We start from the raw sequence: 20,901 nt of genomic DNA, 5'->3' as shown, positions 1-20,901 counted from the left end.
GGTCATAAGATCTTTGGTCTCATATTGTATTCCTTCCTAATCTCTGTAGTTTTTGATGTCCAAAAATATACCTCAGTTGAATATACAGTACTTAGTAACTTTTGTCATTACAAAATCCCAAGATTCCCATTGCTCTGAGAAAAGAAATTCACTCATCTCAATTTTAATTTCTACCAGAAGAAATATTCTCCTAGATTGTTAAGATAAAATACTTTTAAAAAGTTGGTTTTATATATCGAAGCATTGAAAATGTGTTGTTTGCATCAATGACCAAGGATGTGCTGGGAGGGGGAATGTGTAGCCCACACGAGTGACCATGCTTCCAGAACCTACAGAGGATGCCCACAATTTACTAATCCTTAGCCTCACCTATACATCTTTCTGAAATGTGGGAGGTAACTGCAGCACCTGGGGGAAAACCATGCAGACATGGGGAGAACATACGAGCTCCTTTCAGACAGTGGTGGGAATTTAATCCCATTCGGTGATCACTGTTGCTTTTAAAGCATTACGCAAACCGCTACGCTGCTGTACTGCTCATTGACATGGGGGCAGAATTAGGCCATTTGGGCCATCGAGTCTGCTCTGCCATTCAATTTTGGCTTTTTTTTTCTATCTCAACATTATTCACCTGCCTTCTCCACATATCCTTTTACATCTTTACTAATCAAGAACCAATCAGCCTCTGCTTTAAATATATCTAATAACTTGGCCTCCACAGTAGTGAATTCCACAGAGTAATTACCCTCTGGCTAAAGAAATTTCTCTAATTTCTGTTCTAACGGGATGTCCTTTTATTCTGAGGCTGTGCCCTTTGATCTTTGGCCCATTTTGTCCATGTCCACTCCATCCAAGGCTTTCAATATTTGGTAGGGTACAATGAGATCTCCCTCATCCTTCTATCCAGTTACTACAGGCCAAGGCATTCAAATGATTCTCATACATTAATCCATTCATCCTCAGTATCATTCTTGTGAAACTCCTCTGAACCCTCTTCAAGACCAAGGCAACCTTTCTTTGCTATGGGACCAAAACCTGCTCACAATTCTCCAAGTATGCTCTAACCAAAACATTACAAAGTCCCCAAATTACACCCGTGTTTTTATATTTTAGTCTTTTCAAAATGAATGCATTTGCCTTCCTTACTACCAATTCACCCTGCGTTAATCTTTGAGGAATTCTGCACGAGGACTCCCACGTCCCTTTGCACCTCTGATTTCTGTATTCTCTCCCCATTTAGAATATAGACTTATGATTTAGAAAATACACTCCCAGCCTACTTAATCTTCTCTCATAACTACTTCACTTTAATAATCAATCGAGTCAAACTTTACTTATCATCAAGAAAAAAAGTACTTCTTCAATGCCAATCCACTCTTTAAGAAAAGAGGGAGGCAGCAGAAAGGAAATTATAGATCAGTTAACCTTACTTCAGTGATTGGGAAGATTTTGGAGTCAATTGTTCAGGATGAGTTTATGGAGTATGGGGTGACACAGGACAAGATAGGACAGAGTCAGCATGGTTTCCTAGAGGGAAAATTTTGCCTGATGACGCTGTTGGAATTAGAAACATAGAAACATAAAAAACTTACAGCACAATACAGGCCCTTCAGCCCACAAAGCTGTTCCGAACATGTCCTTACCTTAGAAATTACCTAGAGTTACCTATTTTTCTGAGCTCCATGTACCCTTCCAGGAGTCTCTTCAAAGACCCTATCCTATCCGTCTCCAGCACCATCACTGGCAGCCCATCCCACACATACACCACATTCTGCATAAAAAACTTATCCCTGACATCTCTTCTGTACCTGCTTCCAAGCACCTTAAAACTGTGCCCCCTCATTCTTGCCATTTCAACACTGGGAAAAAGCCTCTGACTATATACGCAATCAATACCTCTCATTATCTTGTACACCTCTATCAGGTCATCTCTCATTCTCCGCTCCAAGGAGAAAAGGCCGAGTTCACTCAACCTATTCTCATAAGGCATGCTCCCCAATCCAGGCAACATCCTTGTAAATCTCCTCTGCACCCTTTCTGTGGTTTCCACATCCTTCCTATACTGAGGCGACCAGAACTGAGCACAGTACTCCAAGTGGGGTCTGACCAGGGTCCTATATGGCTGCAACATTACCTCTCAGGTCCTAAACTCAATCCCACGATTGATGAAGGACAATGCACTGTATGCTTTCTTAACTACAGAGTCAACCTGCATAGCAGCTTTGAGTGTCCTATGGACTCAGACCCCAAGATCCCTCTGATCCTCCACACTGCCAAGAGTCTTAACATTAATACTATATTCTACCATCATATTTGACCTACCAAAATGAACCACCTCACACTTATCTGGGTTGAACTCCATCTGCAACTTCTCAGCCCAGTTTTGCATCCTATCAATGTCCCACTGTAACCTCTGACAGCCCTCCACACTATTCACAACACCTCCAAGCTTTGTGTCATCAGCAATTTTATTAACCCATCCCTCCACTTCCTCATCCGGGTCATTTATAAAGATCACTAAGAGTAGGGGTCCCAGAACAGATCCCTGAGGCACACCACTGGTCACTGACCTCCATGCAGAATATGACCCATCTACAACCACTCTTTGCCCTTCTGTGGGCAAGCCAGTTCTGGATCCACAAAGCAATGTCCCCTTGGATCCCATGCCTCCTTAGTTTCTCAATAAGCCTTGCTTGGGGTACCTTATCAAATGCCTTGCTGAAATCCATATACACTATATCTGCTGCTCTACCTTCATCAATGTATTTAGTCACATCCTCAAGAAATTCAATCAGGCTCATAAGGCACGACCTACCTTTCACAAGGCCATGCTGTCTATTCCTAATCATATTATGCCTCTCCAAATGTTTATAAATCCTGCCTCTCAAGATCTTTTCCCTCAACTTACTGACCACTGAAGTAAGACTCACTGGTCTATAATTTCCTGGGCTATCTCTATTCCCTTTCTTAAATAATGGAACAACTTTTTAAACCCTCCAAACCTCCAGAACCTCTCCTGTCCCCATTGATGATGCAAAGATCATTGCCAGTAGCTCAGCAATCTCCTCCCTTGCTTCCTACAGTAGCCTGGGGTACATCTTGTCTGGTCCCAGTGATTTATTCAACTTGATGTTTTCCAAAAGCTCCTTCACATCCTCTTTCTTAACACCTACATGCGCAAGCTTTTCAGTCCAGTGTAAGTCATCCCTACAATCGCCAAGATCCTTTTCCGTAGAGAATACTGAAGCAAGGTACTCATTAAGTACCTCCGCTATTTCCTCCGGTTCCATACACACTTTTCCATTGTCGCACTTGATTGGTCCTATTCTCTCACGCCTTATCCTCTTGCTCTTCACATACTTGTAGAATGCCTTGGGGTTTCCCTTAATCCTGTCTGCCAAGGCCTTCTCATGGCCCCTTCTGGCTCTCCTAATTTCTTTCTTAAGCTCCTTCCTGCTAGCGTTATAATCTTCTAGGTCTGTATCATTACCTAGTTTTTTGAACCTTCCGTAAGCTCTTCTTTTCTTCTTGACTAGACTTACAACAGCCTTTGTACACCACGGTTCCTGTACCCTACCATCCTTTCCCTGTCTCATTTGAATGTACATATGCAGAACTCCACGCAAGTATCTCCCGGAACATTTGCCACCTTTCTTCCATACATTTCCCTGAGAACATCTGTTCCCAATTTATGCTTCCAAGCTCCTGCCTGATAGCCTCATTTTTCCCTTTACTCCAATTAAACGCTTCCTAACTTGTCTGTTCCTATCCTTCTCCAATGCTATGGTAAAGGGGATAGAATTGTGATCACTATCTTCAAAATGCTCTCCCACTGAGAGACCTGATACTTGACCAGGTTCATTTCCCAATACCAGATCAAGTACAGCCTCTCCTCTTGTTGGGTTATCTACATATTGTGTTAAGAAACCTTCCTGAACACACCTAACAAACTCCACCCCATCTAAACCCTTCGCTCTTTGAGTTGGTTAAAAGTAGGATAGATAAAGGGGATGCAGGGGGTTGTGTATTTGGATTTTCAGAAGGCCTTTGACAAGGTGCCAAAAATGAGGCTGCTTACCAAGTTAAGAGACCATTGTTTTACAGGGAAGTTACTGGCATGGTTGGAGCATTGTCTGATTGGTAGGAGGCAGTGAATGGGAATAAAAAGATCATTTTCTGGTTGGCTGCCAATGACTAGTGGTGCTCCGCAGGGGTCAGTGTTAGGACACTTCTTTTTATGTTATATATAAATGATTTAGATGATGGATAGATGGCTCTGTTGCCAAGTTTGCAGATGATATGAAGATTGATGGAGGGGCAGGTCATGTTGGGGAAACAGGAAGGCTGCAGAAGGACTTGGACAGATTAGGAAAATGGGCAAGGAAGTGCCAAATGAAAATATAGTTGGAAAATGCATGGTCATGCACTTTGGTGGATGAAATAAATGTGCAGACTATTTTCTAAATGGGAAAAAATCCAAAAATCTGAGATGCAAAGGGACTTAGGAGACCTTGTGGACAACACCCTAAAGGTTAACTTGCAGATAGAGTCAGTGATAAGGAAGGCAAATCAAATGTTAGCATTCATTTCAAGAGGTCTAGAATATAAAGACAGGAATGTGGTACTGAGGCTTTATAAGGCATTTGCGAGGCTTCATCTTGAGTATTGTGAACAGTTTTGGGCTCCTCATCTTAGAAAAGATGTGCTGGCATTGGAGAGGGTTCAGAGGAGATTCACAAGGATGATTCCAGAATAAAACATTATCATATGAGGGACGTTTGATGTCTCTGGGCCTGTACTTGCTGGAATTTAGAAGGATGGGGGAGATCTCATTGAAATCTTTCAAGTGTTGAAAGGCCCAGACAAAGTACATGTGGAAAGGTTGTTTGCCATGGAGCCTAGGAGGAGAGGACACAGCCTCAGGGTAGTGGGACACCTGTTTAAAACAGCAATGCTGAGGAATTTCATTAGCCAGAGGGTGGTGAGTTTGTGGAATTTGTTACCACAGGCAGCTGTGAAGGCCAGGTGTTGGGGTGTATTTAAGACAGAGATTGATAGGTTCTTGATTGGCCACAGCATCAAAGGTTAACGAGAGTAGGGCTGAGCAGGGCAGAAAAGGATCAGTCATGATTGAATGGTGGAGCAGACTCGATGGGCCAAATGGCCTTAATTCTGCACCTTAATTCCTGACGAAGAGTCTCGGCCCGAAACGTCGACAGCACTTCTCCCTATAGATGCTGCCTAGCCTGCTGTGTTCCACCAGCATTTTGTGTGTGTTGTTGTTTGAATTTCCAGCATCTGCAGATTTCCTCGTGTTTGCTCTTTTAATTCTGCACCTATGTCTTATGGTCTTAAATATGGTGATTAAAACTGAATGTAGTACTTAAGGTGTCTAATTAAAGCCATGTACATTTTGTAGTAAGACTTCCTTAGTCTTGATTTATTTCTCACTTACACTGAAGGCTAACATTGCATTTCCCTTCTAACTTGCTTACCTACTTGCTAACATTCTTGTTTGAGGATTCCCAGATCTCTCTGAACACCAACCATACTCTACTAATGTAGCAACAAAAGAAGTTGTAATGCATGCAAGTGGGATTTTGGATGAAATTAAAAGGTAGTGTGCTTAAAAGGGCTGAAATTCTTTAGAGTAGAAATATCACACAGTTCAGGTGGAATGTACTCCTAGATAACAAAGGAAGGCAAAACCGAAGACTGCCAAGGCTCTTGTTACAAACCTCCAAATCCCCATGGATTCAACACAGATGTCCATTAATTGGAGGATTACAAATGGCATGCCTATGTTCAAGAACAAAAAGGAATAATCTATCTTTACAAGACAATCAGTTCATTTTCAATGTGGTAATAATAATCCAAGAGATTCTGCAGATGTTGGAAATCTAGAGCAATACACTCAAAATGCTGAAGGGATTCCCTAAGTCAGGCAACATCTATGGAAGGGAATAAACAGTCAAAGTTCCAGGTTGTGAATCTTCATCATGACTAGAAAGGAAGGGAGATGAAGCCAAAATAAGAAAGTGGAGGGGGGAGATGGAATATAAGCTGGTAGGTGATAGATGAAGCTCGGTGAGGGGGAAGATGGATTGTTGGGGGAGGAGAGATGGTGAAAGCTTTTATTGTATTGGTAGAGAAAATAAATGGCTGAAGAAGAAAGAATCTGATAGGAGAGGAAGTGGAGCACTAGAGAGAGGTTATTTGCAGGTGAAAAGAAGGGGTATGAGGGCAGTCAGAATTGAGAATAGAAATAAAGAGAAGGGGAAGGGTGGAAAAATTACTGAAAGTTAGAAAAAGTGATGTTCATGCCATCAAGTTGGAGGGTACCAAGACAGAATATGAGGTGCTGTTTCTCCAACCCGAAATTAGCCTCATCACAGCAGTAGTGGAGGCAATAGTTGGGAATGGGAATGGGATGTAGAATTTAAATGGGTGATCACCAGGAAATCTCTCATGTTGTGATGGACAGAGCAAATGTGCTCAACGAAGCAGTCCGCATTCTGTGTTGTGTTTCACTGATGCAGGGAAGTCTGCACTGGGAGCACTGGATACAGTAGATGACCCTGACAGATTTACAGGCCTCAGTTGGTAGGACTGTTGAATGGTGGTGAGGGATGAGGTGAATGGGTAGGTGTAGTATTTATCTTGTTTGCAGGGGTAAGTGTCAGGATGGAGATCTGTGGTGAGGAATATGTTTACTGAGCAGAGTGGATGAGTGGACATAGAGGACAAACCTTGTGAAAAGTGGAGAGTCAGGGAAGGGGGTGAAGATGTGTTTAATGGTAGTATCCCACTGGTGGAAGTTGTGGAGAATGATCAGAGTAGGTGAGGACAAGGGGAACTCTATACCTGCTATGGCAGCGGGATCAAGAGGCGAGGGCAGATGTGTGGGAAATGGCAGAGATGCGGGTAAGGCAACATCGATAGAGGGAAGGAAAGAGCACAACTCCGATGTTCTAGAATGATCCTAAGGATAGATGCAACAGAAATGTAGGAACAGAGAAAAGGGAATAGCATTTTTACAAGTGGCAGGTTGGGAAGAAGTATAGTCAAGATAACTGTGAGAGTCAGTAGATTTATAAAAGATAGACAGTCTATCTCAAGAGACGGAGACAAAAAGATTGAGAAAGGGGAGGGATCTGTCTAAGAGTGACCAAGTAAATTTGAGGGCAGAGTGAAATTGGAATCAAAGTTGATAAAATTGACAAGCATAGTATGGGTGCCAGAAGCAGCACCAATACAGTTGTTGTGTAATGCAGGAAGTGTTGGTGAACATTACCAGTGTAGGCTTGGAAGATGGACTGCTACACATAGCCAATGAAAAGGTAGGTATAGCTGGTCCCCTTGCAGGTACCCATAGCAACACCCTGAGTTTAGAGAAAGTGGGAGGAGCCAAATCAGAAATTGTTGTGTGTCACAATTACCAAATTGTTCCACCGGAAGGAGGGTGGTGGTAGTGGACAGGGAACTGGCTTCTCACCTCCTAGCTTCTCACTTTATCCACTCATGTCCCCAGCCTGGTTTCACCTGGTAGCTTGTTCTCCTTCCCCTACCCCCACATTCTTTTTCTGCCTTTTCCCCCCTTTATTTCCAATCAAAATTTATTGCATACAAGCCTCCCCAGTTTACAAATACTGGAATTCTATTCAGCCCCTGCATATAAACAAGCGTTTGGAAGACCCATGGGATGGACTTATTGGTTGCTGCAGGCATCTTCTGCCATGTAGGAACTCAGTTTATGGCTGTATTTCTGATTTCCAAACTTTTTGGATTAAGAACAATTCACAATAACAAAACCCTGTTGTAAACTGGGGTGTATCGGTATAGAACATTTAGTCTAATATATGAAGGCATAATTAATTTTATTAAATTAATCAAGTTTTTTGTTACATAACTGAGAATGTTATGGACAATAATGTGATTGAAGTTGTGTACACGAAACCACTGCTATTGAAAATACTTATTAGCAAAATTAATCTCATGGGGCTTTCAAGGAATGTGAATACCAATTAGCTTCAGAATGGAAAGAAGAGCTTAGTGGTACACATTTTTTCCCAGACAGAAGCCAAGTAAACAACAATGTTCCCAGAGGATCTAATATGGGACCACTGCTCTTATTGATTCATACTAGAGAAATGGACAGATACAAGTATTTAATTTCAAAACATCCAGATGATAGAAAATTCAAAAGTTCAACATTGTAAGTAATTAGAAGGCAGCAGCAGGCTTAGCCAGATGTATGGTGAATAAAATATTAATCAGAAGTATAAAGTGATGGATTTTGATAGGAAGAGTAAAGAAAGGCAAAATAAATCAAATCATTTTGGCATTTGTCATAGAGAGAATGTTGGAAGATATTATTTCAGATATTATAGGAATGGCATTTAACTTTTTATAGTTTATATAAAATTAAACGAAAGCACTAAGTGTATGGTTGCTAAATTTGCTGATGTTAATTTCTCCTTATGGAAAGGAGGCTACAAGTAAATAAGTTAAATGAGCAGGCAAAGATCTGGGAAATGCAGTGCAATGTGGGAAAATATGAAATTGTCCATTTCGGCTGGGAAATTATCAAGGAACATATTGTCTAAAAAGATTTCAAAACTTCAAGACGTTGATGGATCTAGATGTCCTGGTGCATGACTCATGAAAGGCTAGTGTGTAGGTACTGCCAACAGAAAACCAACAGAATGTTATTGATTATTGCAGTGGATCAAATGCCCTTATGTCTTTTATGTGCCAATTAGAGAGAGCATTGATGAAATCACATCTGGAGTATTGCAAACAACATTGATCTGCTTAATTATGAAAGGACATTAATGTGTTTGAAGTAGTCAGAGAAAATAAATGAGAATGGTCAGCTTGTTGTATAAAGGAAGTCTGAATAGGCTGGGCTTGTATCTGCTGGAGTTCAGAAGAGTGAGAGAGGAATGAAACTGGAGCATTGACAGGGTAAACATGGAGAAGATGCTTCCTGAGCAACACACAAAATGCTGGAGGAACTCAGCAGGTCAGAAGATATCTATGAAAGAAAATAAATAGTTGACATGTTGGGCTTGACCCTCCACAGCATTTTGTGTGTTGCTCAGTATTACCTGCACCTGCAGAATCTCTTGTGTTTCTCGGATGGTTCTCGATGTGGAGAATCTAGAACTAGACACAACATTTTAAAAGTGTCTAAACAAGCATGAATTGCCAAGGCATAGAAGGCTATGGAGCAAGTGCTAGGAAATAGAATTAGTGTGCATGGAACATAGGACATAGAAAAGAGCAGCACAGGAACAGGATTTTTGGCCCACCAAGTCTGCACCGACCAATGTGACTAATCCTTTTTGCCAACACATGAACATATCCTTCCATTCTCTGCTTGTTCATGTATCTGTCTAAATGCCTTTTAAACATTGCAATTGCATTTACTGCTACGAGCTCCCCTGACATTGCATTCCAAGTACCTACCACTATGTCTGTAAAATAAACTTGTTTCACAACCCTCCTTTAAAGTTACTGTCTCTCGCCTTAAACCAATGCCTTCTAATAATTAACATTTCCACCACAGGAAAAAGACTCCATCTATCCTCTCTATGCCTCTTATAGTTTTATTTACTTCTATAAGGTGATTCCTCAGCCTCTGAAACTCTGGAAAAAAAATTTCCATGTTTGTCCCACCTTTCCTTAAGGTAATGGAACTCAGTAAGTTGAGCAGCATCTTGAGGGAAAAGAAATGCCAATGCTTCAAGTCACAACCCTACATCAGGACAAAGAGTTGAAAGATGAGATGGCCAGTATAAACAGGAGAAGGGGAGTCTGAGGTGAACTGAGGAAGGGTGTAAGATGACAAGTTGCATCAGGTGGGGTAGAGGATCAAAGGTAGCGTTGGAGACAGTGAACTAAGAGAGAGAGAGAGAGAGAGAGGGGAAAGAAAATGAGAGGCAGATAAGGCAAGGCTGGGGACAAGGAGTATGAAGCTTGGAGACAACTGATGGATGGAGATAAGCAGGATCACAAAGTGCTAGAATATGACAGGTAAAAATGTGATAATGAGAACAATTAGGGGAAAATGAATCTCAGATGGGACCAGGACAAGATAGGGAAGGGAGCGGGAAACTTGTGGGTGAACTGTGTGTGTAGTATGTAGTGGGTGGATGGGCCAGGAGGAATGGGAAATAAAGAAGATGATGTGGCTGGGTGTGGGGGTCAGGAGGAGGAAGGCTGCATGTTTGAGGGAAAGGTGACAAAAATGGAAGGATCAGGAGGAGGGAAGTAGGGAAAGGGAAGGGGAATGAAGCACCAGGGGGAAGTTAACTAAAATTGGAAAGCCTACAGTGTATACCATTGGGTTGTAGACCAATCAGGCATAGTATAAAGTGTTGTTTTTCTACTTTGTGTTTTGCCTCACCTGGCAGTGAAGAAGGCTGGGGATAGATGGATCAGTGTGAAAATGGAATAGGAATTGAAATAGCGTACAATTGGGAGTTGGAGATAGGCATTTCAGACTGAATGTGCTCTACAAATCTCACAACATGCATCTGTGATAATAAATCTAATTCTGATCCTGTTTCATCCCAGGCCTGAATTTTGTCCAGTTAGGCATAGACTGCTTCACTTGCTGAGGAATTTGTGAGTTGAGAGATTAGCTTCTGTAATAGTATAAGAAAATTGAGATCATTCACTCTATTAGCACTTAACCTGATCATGATATGAAGGCTCTGGCTCTTTAAATATAAATCTTTTGGTTAGTTTATAACTGCAATCAAGCACACTTGAAATTGTTGGACATTACAAGGATAGTTTCAATCATTGCATGTTCAATGTTACGATTCTTTGAAGATTTACCTGTGTCAACTGTGGCTCTTGCTGATTCTGGAAACAGATCATAACGATCGTCCCACTTGCAACACAATCAAACTTGACTGACAATTTCAAGTACTTTTTTATTTATGTTCATGGAATGCAATTGTCAATGGTCAGATTTTGTAGTGTATATCTAATTGTCTTCAACTGAATGACTTGAGGTAACTACCGGTAAATGTATTTGTTTCTTGTGTCACATTTATGACATGAAGGACAAACGCAGATAGTTTCTTTTCCTGAAGGATCCTGTTGCAGAAATACAACAGTTACATGGCTATTATTATTATTATAATTAACTTTTCATTACATCTCCTACAATCAGGGGTGTCAAACTCATTTTAGGTCACGGGCCGGATTGAGCAAAATGCAGCTTCATGCAGGCCGGATCAGTCGGACGCGTGCGAATGCAGCTTTCGTTGCCTCCGTTTTTTCAGCCTGCTCTCATGTGTCTCAGTCTCTGCTATAACTACAAAGTGTTTCACTTTACAAATTCCGTTTCTTATGAAGAAGACTGCCGAGCAAGACTGCCGAATAAACACTAAAAACCCTGAAAACCTGGTACCTGAATAAAGTCAGCATTAGCCATATCATACGCCATAGGCGCTTCGATCACTGGGGCCAGCTTTAATAGTAATTAGATATTATCTCGCGGGCCAAAGATAATTCCACCGTGGGCCGGATTTGGCCCGCGGGCCTTGAGTTTGACATATATGTCCTACATGGATTTAACATTCTCAGCTGCCACTTTCAATTTCAAAATATTTTTTCCAGATAAACAGTCCAAGCCTTTGGATACTTGTCCAGTAATTTAATCACTATATTACCAAAAACTAAGAGAGAAGGCATTCACTGCCATACAGACTGAGAAATGATCAGACTGGTAGTCACATGGTCACAAGATTTATGCCTTTATTGAAGACAATTACATCAGCCACCTCATTAACCGCATTTAGTGAATACAAGTTAAATTCAAAGAGAATTTCCCCTTAAGCCAAAATCAAAATGAAATGAGTTACATTTTCTCTCTGCAAGAACTTAGAATCCAGCTCAACAGCCAAATCTCATTGGGAGATATTCAACAATGTAATCACATTTTTTGTAATAAATGACTGTAATCCCATTAAGTTTTGAGCTTTGCTAATAATATTTGATTAATAGATTGCACTGAAAGATTATTTCCTATGGACATTCTGAACTCTAACTATTCTCTTACTGAGGCTCCATTCCCAATTAGCTGACAAAGGATCATTTTCCTTCATCAAATATGACTCAGATTCAGGACCTAATCCTCAATCACTAACAAAGACCCAAATCCAAATTACCAATGTAACCTATTCTCACTAATCAGGTACATTTCTGCTCACAATTGCCAGATTATTATAGAAAACAGTGCTTCACTTTTCAAAAAATTCCACTATAGAAACTTCTGGGAAATGAGTGTTATTAAAGTAAACAAAGTCTGTTACTGACATACAAATTAAATATTAACTTACCACTTCTGGATCTGCCAGTGACACCATCTGCCCAAAGCCATCACAATTGAAGAAGTTGAGGCATTGCACAGCAGCAGAACTTTGTGCTTGTAATGCTATCTATGAGAATATGCTCTAGCTATGATAAAGGTGAGGATTGCTTAACAGTTATTCTATTAAACTTTACCAGCTATCAAACCTGACCAGGACTGTGTATAATTTCCAATGCCTCAGATATTTATAAACATTCAAAAACAGTTAAAATTAATGAAAACACTTAAAATGAATATGGTTTTCATTTTAAATTAAAATACTTAAAACAACAACAATATATAATGTTATAAATTAACCAATATTTCAGCTTCCCTCTCCCAGCTAATACTGAAGTGCGCTCGATACTTCTCATTCATGACAGCCATCAAGTTCAGGATTTCATTTCTTGCATGAGAATTACAGAATTTGTTGGCATCTGCATATTAAATGCCAGCAGTTTAATGCAAAACTGCTTGTGTTTCCTGGTAAATCCTGACCCAATAACAAAGTCAGAATCAGATTCATTATCACTGACATATGATGTGAAATTTGTTTCTTTACAGGAGCAGTAGTGCAAAGACTTAAAATTATATAAATTATAAACATATATTAATGAAACCAAAATAGCAATGATGAGGCAGTGTTCATGGATCATCAGAAATCAGATGGCTGAGGGGTACAAGTTGTTTCTAAATTGTCGAGAATGGGTCTTCAGGCTCATGTAACTTCTCCCTGATGTCAGTAGAACAGGGCATGTCCTGAATGGTGAGGGTCCTAAATGATGGATGCTGCCTTGCTAAGATGCCACGTTTAGAGATGTCATTGATGGTGGGGAGGATGATGGAGATGGCTGAGTCTTTAACCCTCTGCAGTTTCTTGTGATCTTGTGTACTGGAGGTTCCATACCAAACAGTGATGCAACCAGTCAGAATGCTCTCCACCATACACATGTAGAGATTTGTAAGAGTTTCTAGTAAAACACCAAACATTTTCAAACTCCTAATGAAGTATGTCCACCAGTGTGCCTTCACGATTGCATTGATGTGTTCAGTGTAGGATACATCCTCTGAAATGTAGATGCCCAAGAGCTTGTAGCTTCTCACCCTTTCCTCCACTGACCACTTAATGAGGACTGTAATGAACCTGACTATCTCATAGAGTAATACAGCATGGAAACAGACCCTACAACCCAAGCTGTCCATGCCAACAACAGATCCTCTCTGCAAGTCCCTGTTATCTACATTTGGCTACAAGCCCATCATGTCCATGTACCTAACCAGGTACCTCTCAAATGTTGAAATTGTACAGCCTCAACTACTTTCTCAGGCAACTATGCCTCTCATAATTTTATGTAACTCTATCATGTCACTTCTTAGCCTCCTCTGCTCCAAGTAAAACAGAACTTGCTATCCAAACTGTTCTTATAACCAAGCCCTCCAATCCAGGCAACATTGATATGAATCTTTGCTGTGCCCTCTCTCACATAATCACATACTTGGTGTAGTTCAGCAACTGGAATTGTACACAATACTCCAAATGAAGCACAATCAACATTTTGTACCATTGTAACATAATGTTCCATCTCTTGTACTCAATAATGAAGGCAAGCATGCCACATGTCTTCTTCACTACCCTATCTATCTGTCTGTGTTGTCATCTATAGAACTATATACTTGTACTGTGATGGTATTGGGTTTGCTAACCGGAATATTCTAAACTCAAGCACAGATCTTAAGCCCTAACCGAGATAGCTAGCCTCAGGTACCCTCACTAAAGGGAAGTTATACTGTAACTGCCTACTCATCAAAGACTAGTTCACTTCCCTGTTTATCCTCCATGGTGAGTTGAACTGCTATTAAACCACTATTTGAGCAGTGGGATCCCCCCCCCCCCCCATCAAGGAGGCGATACTTCCAGCTTACAAAGTAGTTTAAACACAGTTCATTTATTTCCAGTGATTCACGTTTAAATCCAGACAAAACTGTAAAATCATATCTAAAACTTACAGAGATTTTCTATCCTAAAACAGATTTTCAAATTACAAATGTAACCCCCTCACCGGGCCCATATGCCAATTGGGCTCATTAGCCAGCTCTGCTCACAGCCACGAGACTCAGTGGTGTGAAGGCCATCTTTCATACACAATGTACTGTATGTCTAGGGTCGATGTGGTTTGGGGTTCAACCAAACAGGAATGCTGTGATGTCCTGATTAAAGAAACCTCAATTTCAGCAAATGCTGTGTAAATACTGCCCAAACACAATTGTCAGTCGGCAGTAACAGATCATACACTGCATAAAATTATAAAGAAAGTATAATTACAAATTTCAGCTGTACCAAACAGTTAGTAGGAAAAAGAAAAGAAAAAAATACAAAAGGACCCATTACAGTTAACCTAGTGCGAATGTGCACATAAAGTTGAAGCTCATCTTAAAGTTGTCATTTTACTCACGAGCTGGACCCACAGTCTATGTGTAAGCAACCACCATGTTCCGAATAAACGGGTGCTCTCTTGGGAGTATTGGCCCTTCCTCCTTGGAGCTACTCGTCTTCACAAAGCCTCTTCCCACAGCATCCTCAGCCATCTTCCCTCCTGTCCTCTCCGCAGATCCCGCCAAAAAGACCACAAACCCCACCAGTGTCCATCACAAAACTCTCTTCACCCAGCTCTCACTAGAACCCTCTCAATTCCACCATCATGATTGGCTGACACAACATTCCTAAGCTGAACATCATAACCCCTTATCTTTAGCCAAAACGAAACATTTTACCAGCAAGACACACTGCTTTTGCAAAAAACTGCTAAAATGAAATATCTGCAGCATAACAGTAGAAATCTTAACCAGGGCATTACAGAAATCATTTCTAAAACCAAAGGATTTCTGAAACACAGCTACAAATCCTATAAGTAAAGAAAAAATACCAATGAGTTGCAAATGAACGAATCATCCATCACAAGTATCAAAGGCAGAGAAATTAATTCTAGTCCACACGAGGAAATCTGCAGATGCTGGAAATTCAAGCAACACACAGAAAATGCTGGTGGAATGCAGCAGGCCAGGCAGCATCAATAGGAAGAAGCACTGTTGACGTTTCGGGCCAAGACCCTTTGTCAGGACTAACTGAAAGAAAAGATAGTAGGAGATTTGAAAGTAGGAGGGGGAGGGGGAAATCCAAAATGATAGGAGAAAACAAGAGTGGGTGGGGTGAAGCTAAGAGTTGGAAAGGTGATTGGAAAAAGGGATACAGAGCTGGAAAAGGGAAAGGATCATGGGATGGGAGGCCTAGGGAGAAAGAAAGGGGGAGGGGAGCACCAGAGGGAGATGGAGAACAGGCAGAGTGATGGGCAGAGAGAGAAAAAAAAGAGAAGGGGGGAAATAAATAAATCAGGGATGGGGTAAGAAGGGGAGGAAAGACATTAACGGAAGTTAGAGAAATCAATGTTCATGCCATCAGGTTGGAGGCTACCCAGACGGAATATAAGGTGTTGTTCCTCCAACCTGAGTGTGGCTTCATCTTGACAGTAGAGGAGGCCATGGATAGATATATCAGAATGGGAATGGGACATTGAATTAAAATGTGTGGCCACTGGGAGTTCCTGCTTTCTCTGGTGGACAGAGCGTAGGTGTTTGGCGAAATGGTCTCCCAGTCTGCGTCGGGTCTCACCAATATATAAAAGGCTGCACCGGGAGCACTGGACGCAGTATACCACACCAGCCGACTCACAGGTGAAGTGTCGCCTCACCTGGAAGGACTGTCTGGGGCCCTGAATGGTGGTGAGGGAGGAAGTGTAAGGGCAAGTGTAGCACTTGTTCCACTTGCAAGGATAAGTGCTGGGAGGGAGATCGGTGGGAAGGGATGGGGGGGCACGAATGGACAAGGGAGTCACATAGGGAGCGATCCCTGTGGAAAGCAGAAAGAGGGCAGGAGGGAAAGATGTGCTTGGTGGTGGGATCCCATTGGATCTTTCCCTCCCCCCCTTCCCATTTTGGTGGTTCTGGACCCTGAGTATAAATGTCCAGGTCTTCCCCTTTTACTTTGTTAAGGATTAAAAGTGACTGAGAAGAATTGACACAGCTTCCCAACCTCTGTGTTTTCCCAGAAAACTAACAAAACAAGGGCTACCTGGTAAGTTCTGTGAGACCATGGGATTCTGTCAATTAAATATGCAGATCGTTCTGGTCGCATTAAATATGTATAACACAAATAGCAATGCTGGTAAGTCTAGTGATCCTGCCTATTGCATTGAAGGATTACTGCATAAACAATATATGTCTGTACCCAAATAGTAAGTAAAACATATTCAAATAGTTCTACCTTGCGACAATGTAACATTTTGTAGACCTTGGAGGCCCTAGAATTTTGCTGCTGTTTCTGAAGAAACATAGAAAACCTACAGCACAATACAGGCTCTTCGGCCCACAAAATTGTGCCGAACATGTCCCTACCTCAGAAATTACTAGACTTACCTATAGCCCTCTATTTTTCTAAGCTCCATGTACCCATCCAAAAGTCTCTTAAAATACCCTATCGTATTTGCCTCCACCACCATTGCTGGCAGCCCATTCCACTCACTCACCACTCTCTGAGTAAAAAAGTCACAACAGAAAAAGTAAAAAGGTTATCAGGAGTATAGCATTCCCCAGGAGTAGCCATCTACCTCCTGGTAAGCCTTTTACCATTGTATAACATAACACACAAAATATAGTAAGACAGATGGTTTGAATATAAAAGTCAAAGGTATAAACCATGATAGTATAATCAATGAGCAACATACAAACGTTTGTAATTACAAAGTACATTATTTAAAGTCTTAAGAGCCATATTATATAAAAAGTTACCCATGTTAGATAGTAAGTTAGTTAAAAAGTTACCCATGTTAGATTCAAACGAGAGGACATGATTTGAGAGTTAGGGGGCAAAAGTTTAAGGGAAACACGAGGGGGTATTTCTTTACTCAGAGAGTGATAGCTGTGTGGAATGAGCTTCCTGTAGAAGTAGTAGAGGCCAGTTCAGTTGTGTCATTTAAGGTAAAATTGGATAGGTATATGGACAGGAAAGGAGTGGGGGGTTATGGGCTGAGTGTGGGTAGGTGGGACTAGGTGAGATTAAGAGTTCGGCACGGACTAGGACGGCCGGAATGGCCTGTTTCCGTGCTGTGATTGTTATATGGTTATATGGTTAAGTATGTAATATCCAAACAGATGAGTGAAAAACATTTGTTGACTCATCTTTCTGTGGGATGTGTTATGAGACAGATAGTTGCGACAGACACACTCCAACCCCCACTGAAGATGAGGTGAGAATCATGCACACCTGTATGCAATGTTATTGATCAGGACAAGGAAAAGGAGAGGAGCAAGGATAACATGAGTAGTGTGGTTCCTTCTCTGCATTCTTCCAGGGACAAGGACAAACCAGAGGAATAGGTGAAAGGCGAGTATGAAGTAGGGATAGCAAAGCAGACATATGAGAGATAATCCATGGTACTGTGGGTGGAGTTTGAAGTTAAGAGTCTTAAGAGTGGAGCTATTATACAAACGGGCAGAAGTCACCAAACTTCGGTCTTTGCAGGCTTCAACATTTCAGCAGAAGGAGCATTATAAATATAATAATTCCAATGGCTAGGGGAATTGTCCATTTGAAAACTGCAAAAACAGTCCTCAACCCAATTTTAAATAGTGCTAATTGACCCAGAGGCTGTATTCACTGCTGCAGATGGTAGATTTGCAGCAGCTGGAAATGCCTTTGCTATTGTTTCAGCTGGAGTGTGATCCCATTCAAAGGCTTGGTATGGATCCACAAAGGAAACTTGTGAAAGGAGGTTCCTCACTTATCTGTTTGTGTCAGTTCACTTACTGTCATAGTGTTGAGAAATATTCTTTAGATTGGACCGAGTTGCTTCTAGCCATTGTTGACAAATATCAAGTCCTTCTAGAATAGTCTTTGTGGCATCTATCACAAATCTTTCCTAATAACTGGACTTGTGCAAGTCTGGAGTTAGGCAACATAGAGGAAATAGACTAATGAGAGTACTCCAAGAGTCATTTCCTTCATAAACCTCAAAAAGTGGGTGATCCTCTGATGTCAGTATGTCTGAAGAACCTTGTCATCATAAGTTTGTACTTTCCTAGTGAACCACATCAGTAGTTATTATCAAAGTGACCACATTCAAGGCATGGCTGTACAGACAGCTTTACTCTAATATTTTTGAAAAATATAATGGAAATGGTTAAAGTCCGATTTATTTTTTGCCTGTGAATGATAATACTATGCAACTCAATACATAACAATAATTGAAGGTTTGTCCATGCATGTACGTTGTCTATTTGGGAACTACATCATCTGTACACTTTTCCATCTTCCCATGCAAAAACCAATCCAGGGCTTCACTGGAAATGCTAAGTTCATTTAGAATATAAACCATGAGTGGTACTATTCAATGACATAACAGTATCTATACTTTTCTTCAAGTGCAGAGGGATCTATGGCAAGGGGTACCTTCAGTATCTGGGATAAAATCTACCTATTTTGTTGGAGTGCCTTTGATAATTTTTGCAAGTGATTCTTTACCTTCCCATGTATCTACGTTTGTTTCGCCTGCAATGCGGTCAGAGTGAATGATTAAGTGGACAGGAACAATCACTTCACCAGAGGCAAGAATTAAGTATTCCAGTGTATTATCTCACATATGACCATTTGGGTCATTTTGTGATATTTAAATTAGAATCATCATTGCTTGCAGGTCTTCTTAATCTAATATTCCCTGAGTCATTAAACTTAGGGGTGTCTGAGCCAGATGAGACAATTTCCATAGTAAATTTGACTTTCCTAAAAATGATGATAAGTAAGGCAGTGCTGAACAATATTCTAGCACAAGTATTAAAAATAAACTATAACAAGTCTAACATTTCTCCCTGGAGTCTGAATCTGAAAATAACAATGCATTTTGGGTGTACTATCCCTAGGCCATATAACTAAGTGATCTTTCTCAAGTGAACATGAATTTTTGTGTTTCTTTTTAGATCTAAACATGAGTTTTATCTTTTCAATACATTTTATCCCCCCCCCCCATCCTGTTGGGGTGTAGGGTTTCTGAGGTGGACCCATGTACTGATCTAATACAAGGGTTCCATTCTTTCTGAGGGCAATAAATCCTGTTGGGGCAGGTTTGATCTTCCCTATGGAGGCTGTTTTACTTACAGTCTTGTTTCCCCTCAAAGTCTCCATTATCACAGTCCTATCGTTGATAAACTGGGTAACTAGACAAGGAGATCTCCATTTAAGATGGAATCTAGGGTTGAAATTATTTTTATGGTATTTCTTTTCTTGGACCCAGTCCCCTTCTTGTGATATTCAAACTTTATTGTCAGGTTCTTTTACTTCCTCTTGAAGGCCCAAAAATTCTCTCAATTCCTTGAGGAGAGTTGTGTCAAATGCAGGTGATGGTTGGCCTGAGTTAGCCCAAAAGGGGTGTATTTAGATATTAGTTTTAGATATATATTTAAGAACTAAGGTGTAACATTCTTGTGTACTCCTATTTTTGCACTTGCATATTGTTTATGGAGAGTTATGCTTCAGGGACTAGTTTAGCCTACTTTTGGCCTCTAGAGTACACCAGCTTTGCCAGGCCTTCTTAATCTCCTGATTCCTTCTCCATCCCACTTGATTGTGGGCTGAATGAAGTGCCGCTTATAACCACTTGCTTTCCGTTTGTTCACACATGCCCTGAAAGTCTTTACCAATGAAGGAAGACTCCTTGGTCGTCATGAGCAAATATGGAGTTTTGGAGTGCTGTGGCGGTTGCAGCCTCACTACAAGAAGTTGTGGGGACTAACCACATTTATCCGGTACAAAGATCAAATATCACAAGAATATCACAACCACAAGAAAACCTGCAGATGCTGGAAATCCAAAGCAACACACAAAATGTTGGAGGAACTCAGCACACCAGGCAGCATCTATGGAAAAGAGTAAACAGTTGCTGTTTCGAGTCGAGACCCTTCATCAGGACCCTGATCCTGATTAAGGGTCTCAGCCTGAACATTGACTGCTTACTCTTTTCCATTGATGCTGGCTGACCTGCTGAATTCCTCTAGCATTTTGTGTGCATCATGAGAATATATAGCTATAAAGTTTCTGATAAGGTGGGTTGCCCTAGGAAACTGGAAATGGGCCTATATAATCAACTTGTCACACCTGCATTAGTGTAGTTGCTTTTGTTTGTCTTACAGAAGGTGGCCTTGTGAATGCTGCTTGTATTATACGCCAGCTATTCTTTAAAATTTGCAACAAATTGCTTACAATCACCCAACGTGTAAGGGCTAATTTCAAAAGAATGACTTGTCTGCCACCATGACTGTGTCCGAATCCTTTGTGGGTTTCCTGTTTGTGAGCAGAAGGTATTTATTTCTTATCCTTTTTTCGGGTAGCATACTCAAACATTACCTTCACCATCAGATTCATATTTGTACCATTTTGGAAATCGAGTGGAATTGGATTTAGCAGTTCCTGGGAGTAATATCCTTGT

The 20,901-nt window shown here is 40.9% G+C and overlaps 1 protein-coding gene across 5 annotated transcripts in view; it reads left to right on the top strand.

Annotated features, from left to right (window-relative positions):
- Positions 1 to 20,901, top strand: part of dnaaf6 (dynein axonemal assembly factor 6) — an 88,500-nt gene that overhangs the window by 28,014 nt on the left and 39,585 nt on the right. The window lies entirely within an intron of this gene.

This window comes from Hemitrygon akajei, chromosome 10 (assembly GCF_048418815.1).
Source record: "Hemitrygon akajei chromosome 10, sHemAka1.3, whole genome shotgun sequence".
NCBI lineage: Eukaryota > Metazoa > Chordata > Chondrichthyes > Myliobatiformes > Dasyatidae > Hemitrygon > Hemitrygon akajei.
This window is presented reverse-complemented; position numbering and strand designations above follow the sequence as displayed.